The sequence below is a fragment of the Eleutherodactylus coqui genome, chromosome 13 (assembly GCF_035609145.1).
Source record: "Eleutherodactylus coqui strain aEleCoq1 chromosome 13, aEleCoq1.hap1, whole genome shotgun sequence".
NCBI classification, from domain to species: domain Eukaryota; kingdom Metazoa; phylum Chordata; class Amphibia; order Anura; family Eleutherodactylidae; genus Eleutherodactylus; species Eleutherodactylus coqui.
The window spans coordinates 79,335,997-79,348,496 of record NC_089849.1 but is presented as its reverse complement, the minus strand read 5'-3'; the positions used below and the strand labels follow the sequence as shown (position 1 = coordinate 79,348,496).

Genomic DNA, 12,500 nt, shown 5'->3' with positions numbered 1-12,500 from the left:
ACAGTATTACCGCACTACTGCCTTTTCAGATGTTTCTAGGCTATTGAAGGCTTTGAAGTGCAAGATCGTGGAGTGTGCCTAATGTCTACTTAGCTAGCGCATCAGGGTAGCTTAATCTGTGCCATAACATCTTGGGAATATCATCAAAAGCCTTTTCTTATAGAGTTTGTTCGGTTTCAGAAAAGGCCAAAAAGTCCATTTCTGAGCATCATCAAAAGCAAGTTCTTCTGACCACTAAAATGTTCAGAAAGCAACTTGAGAGCTTTCAAAATTGAAAACTGGCAGCAGTGGGATTCGAACCCACGCCTCCAAAGAGACTGGAGCCTTAATCCAGCGCCTTAGACCGCTCGGCCATGCTACCATGAAAAAGTGGATAATTTTGGATCAAAATGTCCAAGAGATTTCATAAAGAACATTTCTCCTGGCAAGAAATCCTTTTCCAGAATTTGATTTAAAAAGAAGAATTGTTGCTGCATTCGAGCTGAATATGTAATGATGGCAGCAGAAGGCTGAAAATGCATTCCTCCAGTTAGAAAGGAAGCAAACGCAAGTGAGTTCAACAGTATTACCGCACTACTGCTTTTTCAGATGTTTCTAGGCTATTGAAGGCTTTGAAGTGCAAGATCGTGGAGTGCGCCTAATGTCTACTTAGCTAGCGCATCAGGGTAGCTTAATCTGTGCCATAACATCTTGGGAATATCATCAAAAGCCTTTTCTTATACAGTTTGTTCGGTTTCAGAAAAGGCCAAAAAGTCCATTTCTGAGCATCATCAAAAGCAAGTTCTTCTGACCACTAAAATGTTCAGAAAGCAACTTGAGAGCTTTCAAAATTGAAAACTGGCAGCAGTGGGATTCGAACCCACACCTCCAAAGAGACTGGAGCCTTAATCCAGCGCCTTAGACTGCTCAGCCTTGCTACCATGAAAAAGTGGATAATTTTGGATCAAAATGTCCAAGAGATTTCATAAAGAACATTTCTCCTGGCAAGAAATCCTTTTCCAGAATTTGATTTAAAAAGAAGAATTGTTGCTGCATTCGAGCTGAATATTTAATGATGGCAGCAGAAGGCTGAAAATGCATTCCTCCAGTTAGAAAGGAAGCAAACGCAAGTGAGTTCAACAGTATTACCGCACTACTGCTTTTTCAGATGTTTCTAGGCTATTGAAGACTTTGAAGTGCAAGATCGTGGAGTGCGCCTAATGTCTACTTAGCTAGCGCATCAGGGTAGCTTAATCTGTGCCATAACATCTTGGGAATATCATCAAAAGCCTTTTCTTATACAGTTTGTTCGGTTTCAGAAAAGGCCAAAAAGTCCATTTCTGAGCATCATCAAAAGCAAGTTCTTCTGACCACTAAAATGTTCAGAAAGCAACTTGAGAGCTTTCAAAATTGAAAACTGGCAGCAGTGGGATTCGAACCCACACCTCCAAAGAGACTGGAGCCTTAAGCCAGCGCCTTAGACTGCTCGGCCATGCTACCATGAAAAAGTGGATAATTTTGGATCAAAATGTCCAAGAGATTTCATAAAGAACATTTCTCCTGGCAAGAAATCCTTTTCCAGAATTTGATTTAAAAAGAAGAATTGTTGCTGCATTCGAGCTGAATATTTAATGATGGCAGCAGAAGGCTGAAAATGCATTCCTCCAGTTAGAAAGGAAGCAAACACAAGTGAGTTCAACAGTATTACCGCACTACTGCTTTTTCAGATGTTTCTAGGCTATTGAAGGCTTTGAAGTGCAAGATCGTGGAGTGCGCCTAATGTCTACTTAGCTAGCGCATCGGGGTAGCTTAATCTGTGCCATAACATCTTGGGAATATCATCAAAAGCCTTTTCTTATAGAGTTTGTTCGGTTTCAGAAAAGGCCAAAAAGTCCATTTCTGAGCATCATCAAAAGCAAGTTCTTCTGACCACTAAAATGTTCAGAAAGCAACTTGAGAGCTTTCAAAATTGAAAACTGGCAGCAGTGGGATTCGAACCCATGCCTCCAAAGAGACTGGAGCCTTAATCCAGCGCCTTAGACCGCTCGGCCATGCTACCATGAAAAAGTGGATAATTTTGGATCAAAATGTCCAAGAGATTTCATAAAGAACATTTCTCCTGGCAAGAAATCCTTTTCCAGAATTTGATTTAAAAAGAAGAATTGCTGCATTCGAGCTGAATATTTAATGATGGCAGCAGAAGGCTGAAAATGCATTCCTCCAGTTAGAAAGGAAGCAAACGCAAGTGAGTTCAACAGTATTACCGCACTACTGCTTTTTCAGATGTTTCTAGGCTATTGAAGGCTTTGAAGTGCAAGATCGTGGAGTGCGCCTAATGTCTACTTAGCTAGCGCATCGGGGTAGCTTAATCTGTGCCATAACATCTTGGGAATATCATCAAAAGCCTTTTCTTATAGAGTTTGTTCGGTTTCAGAAAAGGCCAAAAAGTCCATTTCTGAGCATCATCAAAAGCAAGTTCTTCTGACCACTAAAATGTTCAGAAAGCAACTTGAGAGCTTTCAAAATTGAAAACTGGCAGCAGTGGGATTCGAACCCACACCTCCAAAGAGACTGGAGCCTTAATCCAGCGCCTTAGACCGCTCGGCCATGCTACCATGAAAAAGTGGATAATTTTGGATCAAAATGTCCAAGAGATTTCATAAAGAACATTTCTCCTGGCAAGAAATCCTTTTCCAGAATTTGATTTAAAAAGAAGAATTGTTGCTGCATTCGAGCTGAATATTTAATGATGGCAGCAGAAGGCTGAAAATGCATTCCTCCAGTTAGAAAGGAAGCAAACGCAAGTGAGTTCAACAGTATTACCGCACTACTGCTTTTTCAGATGTTTCTAGGCTATTGAAGGCTTTGAAGTGCAAGATCGTGGAGTGCGCCTAATGTCTACTTAGCTAGCGCATCGGGGTAGCTTAATCTGTGCCATAACATCTTGGGAATATCATCAAAAGCCTTTTCTTATAGAGTTTGTTCGGTTTCAGAAAAGGCCAAAAAGTCCATTTCTGAGCATCCTCAAAAGCAAGTTCTTCTGACCACTAAAATGTTCAGAAAGCAACTTGAGAGCTTTCAAAATTGAAAACTGGCAGCAGTGGGATTCGAACCCACGCCTCCAAAGAGACTGGAGCCTTAATCCAGCGCCTTAGACCGCTCGGCCATGCTACCATGAAAAAGTGGATAATTTTGGATCAAAATGTCCAAGAGATTTCATAAAGAACATTTCTCCTGGCAAGAAATCCTTTTCCAGAATTTGATTTAAAAAGAAGAATTGTTGCTGCATTCGAGCTGAATATTTAATGATGGCAGCAGAAGGCTGAAAATGCATTCCTCCAGTTAGAAAGGAAGCAAACGCAAGTGAGTTCAACAGTATTACCGCACTACTGCCTTTTCAGATGTTTCTAGGCTATTGAAGGCTTTGAAGTGCAAGATCGTGGAGTGCGCCTAATGTCTACTTAGCTAGCGCATCAGGGTAGCTTAATCTGTGCCATAACATCTTGGGAATATCATCAAAAGCCTTTTCTTATAGAGTTTGTTCGGTTTCAGAAAAGGCCAAAATGTCCATTTCTGAGCATCATCAAAAGCAAGTTCTTCTGACCACTAAAATGTTCAGAAAGCAACTTGAGTAGAGATGAGCGAACGCGTTCGTCCGAGCTTGATATTCGTGCGAATATTAGGGTGTTCGGGATGTTCGTTATTCGTGACGAACACCATGCGGTGTTCTGGTTACTTTCACTTCCTTCCCTGAGACGTTAGCGCGCTTTTCTGGCCAATTGAAAGACAGGGAAGGCATTACAACTTCCCCCTGCAACGTTTAAGCCCTATACCACCCCCCTGCTGTGAGTGGCTGGCGAGATCAGGTGTTCGCCTAATATAAAAGTCGGCCCCTCCCGCGGCTCGCCTCAGATGCGGTGTGAGTTAGATGAGGGACAGTGCTGTTTATACCGGAGCTGCTGTAGGGAAAGAATTGGTAGTTAGTGTAGGCTTCAAGACCCCCCAAAGGTCCTTATTAGGGCCACTGATAGCTGTGTGTTGGCTGCTGTTAGCAGTGGGATTTTTTTTTTTTCTCAAAATCGCCTCTGCAGACCGTTGCACCTGGCATTAGGGACAGAAGTGCTGCATAGGCAGGGAGAGTGTTAGGAGTGAGTGTAGCCTTCAAGAACCTCAACGGTCCTTTCTAGGGCCATATTTATCCGTGTGCAGTACTGTCCAGGCTGCTGTTGGCTGTGCTGCATTTTTTTTGGGCTTCTCAAAATCGCCTCTGCAGAGCATTGCACCCTCCATTGATACTGCAGGGAAAGAATTGTATAGGCAGGGCCACAACACAGTTATTATTCATAGAATATACGCAGTGCTGCCTGTTGGTGGGAAAAAACTGAAAACAAATCTATTTGTCCAGCCTGTGTCCGTCCTTACGCCTGTGTAGACGTGTGAGCTGCGTGAAAAACATTGCTAAATCATACGCAGCCAGCTACGCTTTACTGCTGGGTTCGCCATTTGCTTTCCTTAATTGGGAAAAAAAAATACCTGCTCTCCAAGAGTTATAATAACTCTGCTACCCTCACGTTCTGTGACACATAAGCAGGGACACAGCGCAGTTATTAAACTTCGCAGGTTCATTGAATATACGCAGTGCTGCCTGTTGGTGGGAAAAAACTGAAAACAAATCTATTTGTCCAGCCTGTGTCCGTCCTTACGCCTGTGTAGACGTGTGAGCTGCGTGAAAAACATTGCTAAATCATACGCAGCCAGCTACGCTTTACTGCTGGGTTCGCCATTTGCTTTCCTTAATTGGGAAAAAAAAATACCTGCTCTCCAAGAGTTATAATAACTCTGCTACCCTCACGTTCTGTGACACATAAGCAGGGACACAGCGCAGTTATTAAACTTCGCAGGTTCATTGAATATACGCAGTGCTGCCTGTTGGTGGGAAAAAACTGAAAACAAATCTATTTGTCCAGCCTGTGTCCGTCCTTACGCCTGTGTAGACGTGTGAGCTGCGTGAAAAACATTGCTAAATCATACGCAGCCAGCTACGCTTTACTGCTGGGTTCGCCATTTGCTTTCCTTAATTGGGAAAAAAAAATACCTGCTCTCCAAGAGTTATAATAACTCTGCTACCCTCACGTTCTGTGACACATAAGCAGGGACACAGCGCAGTTATTAAACTTCGCAGGTTCATTGAATATACGCAGTGCTGCCTGTTGGTGGGAAAAAACTGAAAACAAATCTATTTGTCCAGCCTGTGTCCGTCCTTACGCCTGTGTAGACGTGTGAGCTGCGTGAAAAACATTGCTAAATCATACGCAGCCAGCTACGCTTTACTGCTGGGTTCGCCATTTGCTTTCCTTAATTGGGAAAAAAAAATACCTGCTCTCCAAGAGTTATAATAACTCTGCTACCCTCACGTTCTGTGACACATAAGCAGGGACACAGCGCAGTTATTAAACTTCGCAGGTTCATTGAATATACGCAGTGCTGCCTGTTGGTGGGAAAAAACTGAAAACAAATCTATTTGTCCAGCCTGTGTCCGTCCTTACGCCTGTGTAGACGTGTGAGCTGCGTGAAAAACATTGCTAAATCATACGCAGCCAGCTACGCTTTACTGCTGGGTTCGCCATTTGCTTTCCTTAATTGGGAAAAAAAAATACCTGCTCTCCAAGAGTTATAATAACTCTGCTACCCTCACGTTCTGTGACACATAAGCAGGGACACAGCGCAGTTATTAAACTTCGCAGGTTCATTGAATATACGCAGTGCTGCCTGTTGGTGGGAAAAAACTGAAAACAAATCTATTTGTCCAGCCTGTGTCCGTCCTTACGCCTGTGTAGACGTGTGAGCTGCGTGAAAAACATTGCTAAATCATACGCACCCAGTTACGCTTTACTGCTGGGTTCGCCATTTGCTTTCCTTAATTGGGAAAAAAAAATACCTGCTCTCCAAGAGTTATAATAACTCTGCTACCCTCACGTTCTGTGACACATAAGCAGGGACACAGCGCAGTTATTAAACTTCGCAGGTTCATTGAATATACGCAGTGCTGCCTGTTGGTGGGAAAAAACTGAAAACAAATCTATTTGTCCAGCCTGTGTCCGTCCTTACGCCTGTGTAGACGTGTGAGCTGCGTGAAAAACATTGCTAAATCATACGCACCCAGCTACGCTTTACTGCTGGGTTCGCCATTTGCTTTCCTTAATTGGGAAAAAAAATACCTGCTCTCCAAGAGTTATAATAACTCTGCTACCCTCACGTTCTGTGACACATAAGCAGGGACACAGCGCAGTTATTAAACTTCGCAGGTTCATTGAATATACGCAGTGCTGCCTGTTGGTGGGAAAAAACTGAAAACAAATCTATTTGTCCAGCCTGTGTCCGTCCTTACGCCTGTGTAGACGTGTGAGCTGCGTGAAAAACATTGCTAAATCATACGCACCCAGCTACGCTTTACTGCTGGGTTCGCCATTTGCTTTCCTTAATTGGGAAAAAAAATACCTGCTCTCCAAGAGTTATAATAACTCTGCTACCCTCACGTTCTGTGACACATAAGCAGGGACACAGCGCAGTTATTAAACTTCGCAGGTTCATTGAATATACGCAGTGCTGCCTGTTGGTGGGAAAAAACTGAAAACAAATCTATTTGTCCAGCCTGTGTCCGTCCTTACGCCTGTGTAGACGTGTGAGCTGCGTGAAAAACATTGCTAAATCATACGCAGCCAGCTACGCTTTACTGCTGGGTTCGCCATTTGCTTTCCTTAATTGGGAAAAAAAAATACCTGCTCTCCAAGAGTTATAATAACTCTGCTACCCTCACGTTCTGTGACACATAAGCAGGGACACAGCGCAGTTATTAAACTTCGCAGGTTCATTGAATATACGCAGTGCTGCCTGTTGGTGGGAAAAAACTGAAAACAAATCTATTTGTCCAGCCTGTGTCCGTCCTTACGCCTGTGTAGACGTGTGAGCTGCGTGAAAAACATTGCTAAATCATACGCACCCAGCTACGCTTTACTGCTGGGTTCGCCATTTGCTTTCCTTAATTGGGAAAAAAAATACCTGCTCTCCAAGAGTTATAATAACTCTGCTACCCTCACGTTCTGTGACACATAAGCAGGGACACAGCACAGTTATTAAACTTAGATAATTCATTCACTAGAGGCAGTGGGGCCTTTCGTTTTCCAAAAAGGGCAAAAATTATATTTGGCCTGCAGTCTTGCGCCAATTTATTTCCTGCCTGGGAAATCTAATCACTGGTAATACAGCATGCTGAGGGGTAGGGGTAAGCCTAGAGGACGTGGACGTGGACGTGGCCGAGGACGCGGAGGGCCAAGTGAGGGTGTGGGCACAGGCCAAGCTCCTGATCCAGGTGTGTCGCAGCTGTCTGCTGCGCGATTAGGAGAGAGGCACGTTTCTGGCGTCCCCACATTCATCGCCCAATTAATGGGTCCACGCGGGAGACGGTTATTAGAAAATGAGCAGTGTGAGCAGGTCCTGTCCTGGATGGCAGAAAGTGCTTCGAGCAACCTATCGTCTACCCGCAGTTCTGCGCCGTCCACTGCTGCCAATCCGAATCCTCTGTCTGCTGCTCCTCCTTCCTCCCAGCCTCCTCAGTCCACTACAATGACACCTGCTCAGGAGCGGGAACACTCCCAGGAACTGTTCTCGGGCCCCTGCTTAGATTGGGCAGCAGCGGTTCCTCTCCCACCAGAGGAGTTTATCGTCACTGATGCCCAACCATTCGAAAGTTCCCGGGGTCCGGGGGAAGAGGCTGGGGACTTCCGCCAACTGTCTCAACAACTTTCTGTGGGTGAGGAGGACGATGACGATCAGACACAGTTGTCTTGCAGTGAGGTAGTAGTAAGGGCAGTAAGTCCCAGGGAGCAGCGCACAGAGGATTCGGAGGAAGAGCAGCAGGACGATGAGGTGACTGACCCCACCTGGTGTGCAACGCTTACTCAGGAGGACAGGTCTTCAGAGGGGGAGTCAAGGGCATCAGCAGGGCAGGTTGCAAGAGGCAGTGCGGTGGCCAGGGGTAGAGGCAGGGCCAGACCGAATAATCCACCAAGTGTTTCCCAAAGCGCCCCCTCGCGCCATGCCACCCTGCGTAGGCCGAGGTGCTCTAAGGTCTGGCAGTTTTTCACAGAGACGCCTGACGACCGACGAACAGTGGTGTGCAACCTTTGTCGCGCAAAGCTCAGCCGGGGAGCCAACACCAACAGCCTCACCACCACCACCATGCGCAGACATATGATGGCCAAGCACCCCGCAAGGTGGGACAAAGGCCGTTCACCGTCTCCGGTTTGCACCCCTGCCTCTCCCCCTGTGCCCCAACCTGCCACTGAGATGCAACCCCCCTCTCAGGACACAGGCACTACCGCCTCATGGCCTGCACCCACACCCTCATCTCCGCTGTCCTCGGCCCCATCCAGCAGTGTAGTTCAGCGCACCGTTCAGCCGTCGCTTGCGCAAGTGTTCGAGCGCAAGCGCAAGTACGCCGCCACGCACCCGCACGCTCAAACGTTAACCGTCCGCATCGCAAAATTCATCAGCCTTGAGATGCTGCCGTATAGGGTTGTGGAAACGGAGTCCTTCAAAAGTATCATGGAGGCGGCGGCCCCGCGCTACTCAGTTCCCAGTCGCCACTACTTTTCCCGATGTGCCGTCCCAGCCCTGCACGACCACGTCTCCCGCAACATTGTGCGCGCCCTCACCAACGCGGTTACTGCCACGGTCCACTTAACTACGGACACGTGGACAAGCACAGGCGGGCAGGGCCACTACATCTCCCTGACGGCACATTGGGTGAATTTAGTGGAGGCTGGGACAGAGTCAGAGCCTGGGACCGCTCACGTCCTACCCACCCCCAGAATTGCGGGCCCCAGCTCGGTGCTGGTATCTGCGGAGGTGTATGCTTCCTCCACTAAAGCACCCTCCTCCTCCTCCTCCTCCTCTGTCTCACAATCAAGATGTGTTAGCAGCAGCATGTCGCCAGCAGTCGGTGTCGCGCGGTGTGGCAGCACAGCGGTGGGCAAGCGTCAGCAGGCCGTGCTGAAACTACTCAGCTTAGGCGATAAGAGGCACACGGCCCACGAACTGCTGCAGGGTCTGACACAGCAGACCGACCGCTGGCTTGCGCCGCTGAGCCTCCAACCGGGCATGGTCGTGTGTGACAACGGCCGTAACCTGGTGGCGGCTCTGCAGCTTGGCAGCCTCACGCACGTGCCATGCCTGGCCCACGTCTTTAATTTGGTGGTTCAGCGGTTTCTGAAAAGCTACCCACGCTTGTCAGACCTGCTCGTAAAGGCGCGCCGGCTCTGCGCACATTTCCGCAAGTCCCACACGGACGCTGCCACCCTGCGCACCCTGCAACATCACTTTAAGCTGCCAGTGCACCGACTGCTGTGCGACGTGCCCACACGGTGGAACTCTACGCTCCACATGTTGGCCAGGCTCTATGAACAACGGAGAGCTATAGTCGAATACCAACTCCAACATGGGCGGCGCAGTGGGAGTCAGCCTCCTCAATTCCTTTCAGAAGAGTGGGCCTGGTTGGCAGACATCTGCCATGTCCTTGGTAATTTTGAGGAGTCTACCCAGGTGGTGAGCGGCGATGCTACAATCATTAGCGTCACCATTCCTCTGCTATGCATCTTGAGAAATTCCCTGCAAACCATAAAGGCAGCTGCTTTGCGCTCGGAAACGGGGGCGGGGGAAGACAGTATGCCGCTGGATAGTCAGGGCACCCTCCTGTCTATTTCTCAGCGCGTACAGGAGGAGGAGGAGGAGCATGAGGAGGATGAGGAGGAGGGGGAAGAGACAGCTTGGCCCGCTGCTGACGGTACACCGGCTGATTGCCTGTCATCCTTTCAGCGTGTATGGCCTGAGGAGGAGGAGGAGGAGGAGGAGGAGGATCCTGAAAGTGATCTTCCTAGTGAAGACAGCCATGTGTTGCGTACAGGTACCCTGGCACACATGGCTGACTTCATGTTAGGATGCCTTTCTCGTGACCCTCGCGTTGCACGCATTCTGGCCACGACGGATTACTGGGTGTACACACTGCTCGATCCACGGTATAAGGAGAACCTGCCCACTCTGATTCCCGAAGAGGAAAGGGGTTCGAGAGTGTTGCTATACCACAGGACCCTTGCGGACAAGCTGATGGTAAAATTCCCAGCCGACAGCGCTAGTGGCAGAAGGCGCAGTTCCGAGGGCCATGTTGCAGGGGATGTGCGTAGATCGAGCAGCATGTACATCCCAGGCAGTGCAACAGTCTTTAAGGGCCTGGCCAGCTTTATGGCTCCCCACCAAGACTGTGTCACCGCTCCCCAGTCACGGCTGAGTCGGCGGGAGCACTGCAAAAGGATGGTGAGGGAGTACGTAGCGGATCGCACGACCATCCTTGGTGACGCCTCTGCCCCCTACAACTACTGGGTGTCGAAGCTGGACACGTGGCCTGAACTAGCCCTGTATGCCCTTGAGGTGCTTGCTTGTCCTGCGGCTAGCGTGTTGTCGGAGAGGGTGTTTAGTGCGGCTGGGGGAATCATCACAGATAAGCGTAGCCGCTTGTCAACCGACAGTGCCGACAGGCTAACACTCATCAAGATGAACAAAGGCTGGATTTCCCCAGACTTCTGTTCTCCACCAGCGGACAGCAGCGATACGTAAGCAATACGTAGGCTGCACCCGCGGATGGAAGCTACGTTCTCTCTCACCATCCAAAACGGGGACATTTCTGCTTCATCAATCTGTGTCTAATATTCCTCCTCCTCCTCCTCCTGCTCCACCTCCTGAAACCTCACGTAATCACGCTGAACGGGCAATTTTTCTTAGGGCCACAAGGCTCACTCAAATAATTTTTCAGAACAATTTTTATAAGTTTCAATGCGCTTAAAAGCATTGGAACTTTAACTTGAACCAATTTTTCGTTACACTGGGCTGCCTCCAGGCCTAGTTACCACTTAAGCCACATTAACCAAAGCGATTAATGGGTTTCACCTGCCCTCTTGGCTGGCCATGGCCAATTTTTGGGATGTACATTAGTACTGTTGATACAGCAATTTGTGTGGGCCCTCGCCTACAGTGTAATCAAATTAATTTTTAGCCCACCTGCATTACAGCTGACGTTACCTCAGCTGTGTTGGGCAATGCAATGGGATATTTTTGTGTACCGCCGGTGGGTTCCAGGGAGCCACCCATGCTGTAGGTGCACACTGAGTTTTTAATACATCTGTACACTTCTAAAGAACCCGTCTGACCGGGGCATGCAGTGTGGGCCGAAGCCCACCTGTATTACGCACGACATTACTACCTCAGCTGTGTTGGGCAATGCAATGGGATATTTCTATGTACCGCCGGTGGCTTCCTGGCACCCACCCAGGCAGTGGGTCCACAGGGAGTTAAACCTACATGTGTCCACTTGTAAAGAATCCCAGTCTGACTGGGGCATGCAGTGTGGGCCGAAGCACACCTGTATTACGCACGACATTACTACCTCAGCTGTGTTGGGCAATGCAATGGGATATTTCTATGTACCGCCGGTGGCTTCCTGGCACCCACCCAGGCAGTGGGTCCACAGGGAGTTAAACCTACATGTGTCCACTTGTAAAGAATCCCAGTCTGACTGGGGCATGCAGTGTGGGCCGAAGCCCACCTGTATTACGCACGACATTACTACCTCAGCTGTGTTGGGCAATGCAATGGGATATTTTTGTGTACCGCCGGTGGGTTCCAGGGAGCCACCCATGCTGTGGGTCGACAGGGACTTCACAATAGGGAGTTGTACCTGCCTGTGTCTATGAATTAAAAAGCCCGGTCTGACTGGGGCATGCAGACACCTTGACAGAATGAATAGTGTGTGGCACATAGGTTCCCCATTGCTATGCCCACGTGTGCAGCTCCAGATGGCGGTGGCACAGGATTCTATTTCTCATTGCTTCTGTACAGCATTGTGGGCTATCGCTCCGCCACTTTTAAAGAGGGTCGCTGCCTAGCCGTGCCAACCTCTGCAGTGTATGCCTGCGGTCCCTCGTCATGGCAGACGCAATTCTAAATAGACATGAGCGTGGTGTGGCATGAGGGCAGCTGAAGGCTGCGCAGGGACACTTTGGTGTGCGCTGTGGGGGGGAGGGGGTGCGGTTGGGCAGCATGTAACTCAGGAGAAGTGGCAGTGGAGTGTCATGCAGGCAGTGATTGTGCTTTGTTGGAGGTAGTGTGGTGCTTAGCAAAGGTATGCCATGCTAATGAGCGCTTTTCAGAAGTAAAAGTTGTTGGGAGGGGGGGGGGGGCCCACTCTTGCCGCTATTGTGGCTTAATAGTGGGACCTGTGAACTTAGGATGCAGCCCAACATGTAGCCCCTCGCCTGCCCTATCCGTCACTGTGTCATTCCCATCACTTTCCTGAATTGCCCAGATTTTCACACATGAAAACCTTAGCGAGCATCGGCAAAATACAAAAATGTTCTGGTCGCCCATTGACTTCAATGGGGTTCGTTGTTCGAAACGAACCCTCGAGCATCACG

At 48.6% G+C, this 12,500-nt stretch overlaps 2 non-coding genes across 2 annotated transcripts; both read right to left on the bottom strand.

Annotated features, from left to right (window-relative positions):
- Window positions 1-279: 279 nt before the first annotated feature.
- On the bottom strand, window positions 280-361 carry TRNAL-AAG (transfer RNA leucine (anticodon AAG)). Its single transcript has one exon. It is a non-coding gene; the product is annotated as a tRNA-Leu (tRNA).
- Window positions 362-3,071: 2,710 nt separating this feature from the next.
- TRNAL-AAG (transfer RNA leucine (anticodon AAG)) lies at window positions 3,072-3,153 on the bottom strand. The gene has a single exon. It is a non-coding gene; the product is annotated as a tRNA-Leu (tRNA).
- Window positions 3,154-12,500: the final 9,347 nt, after the last annotated feature.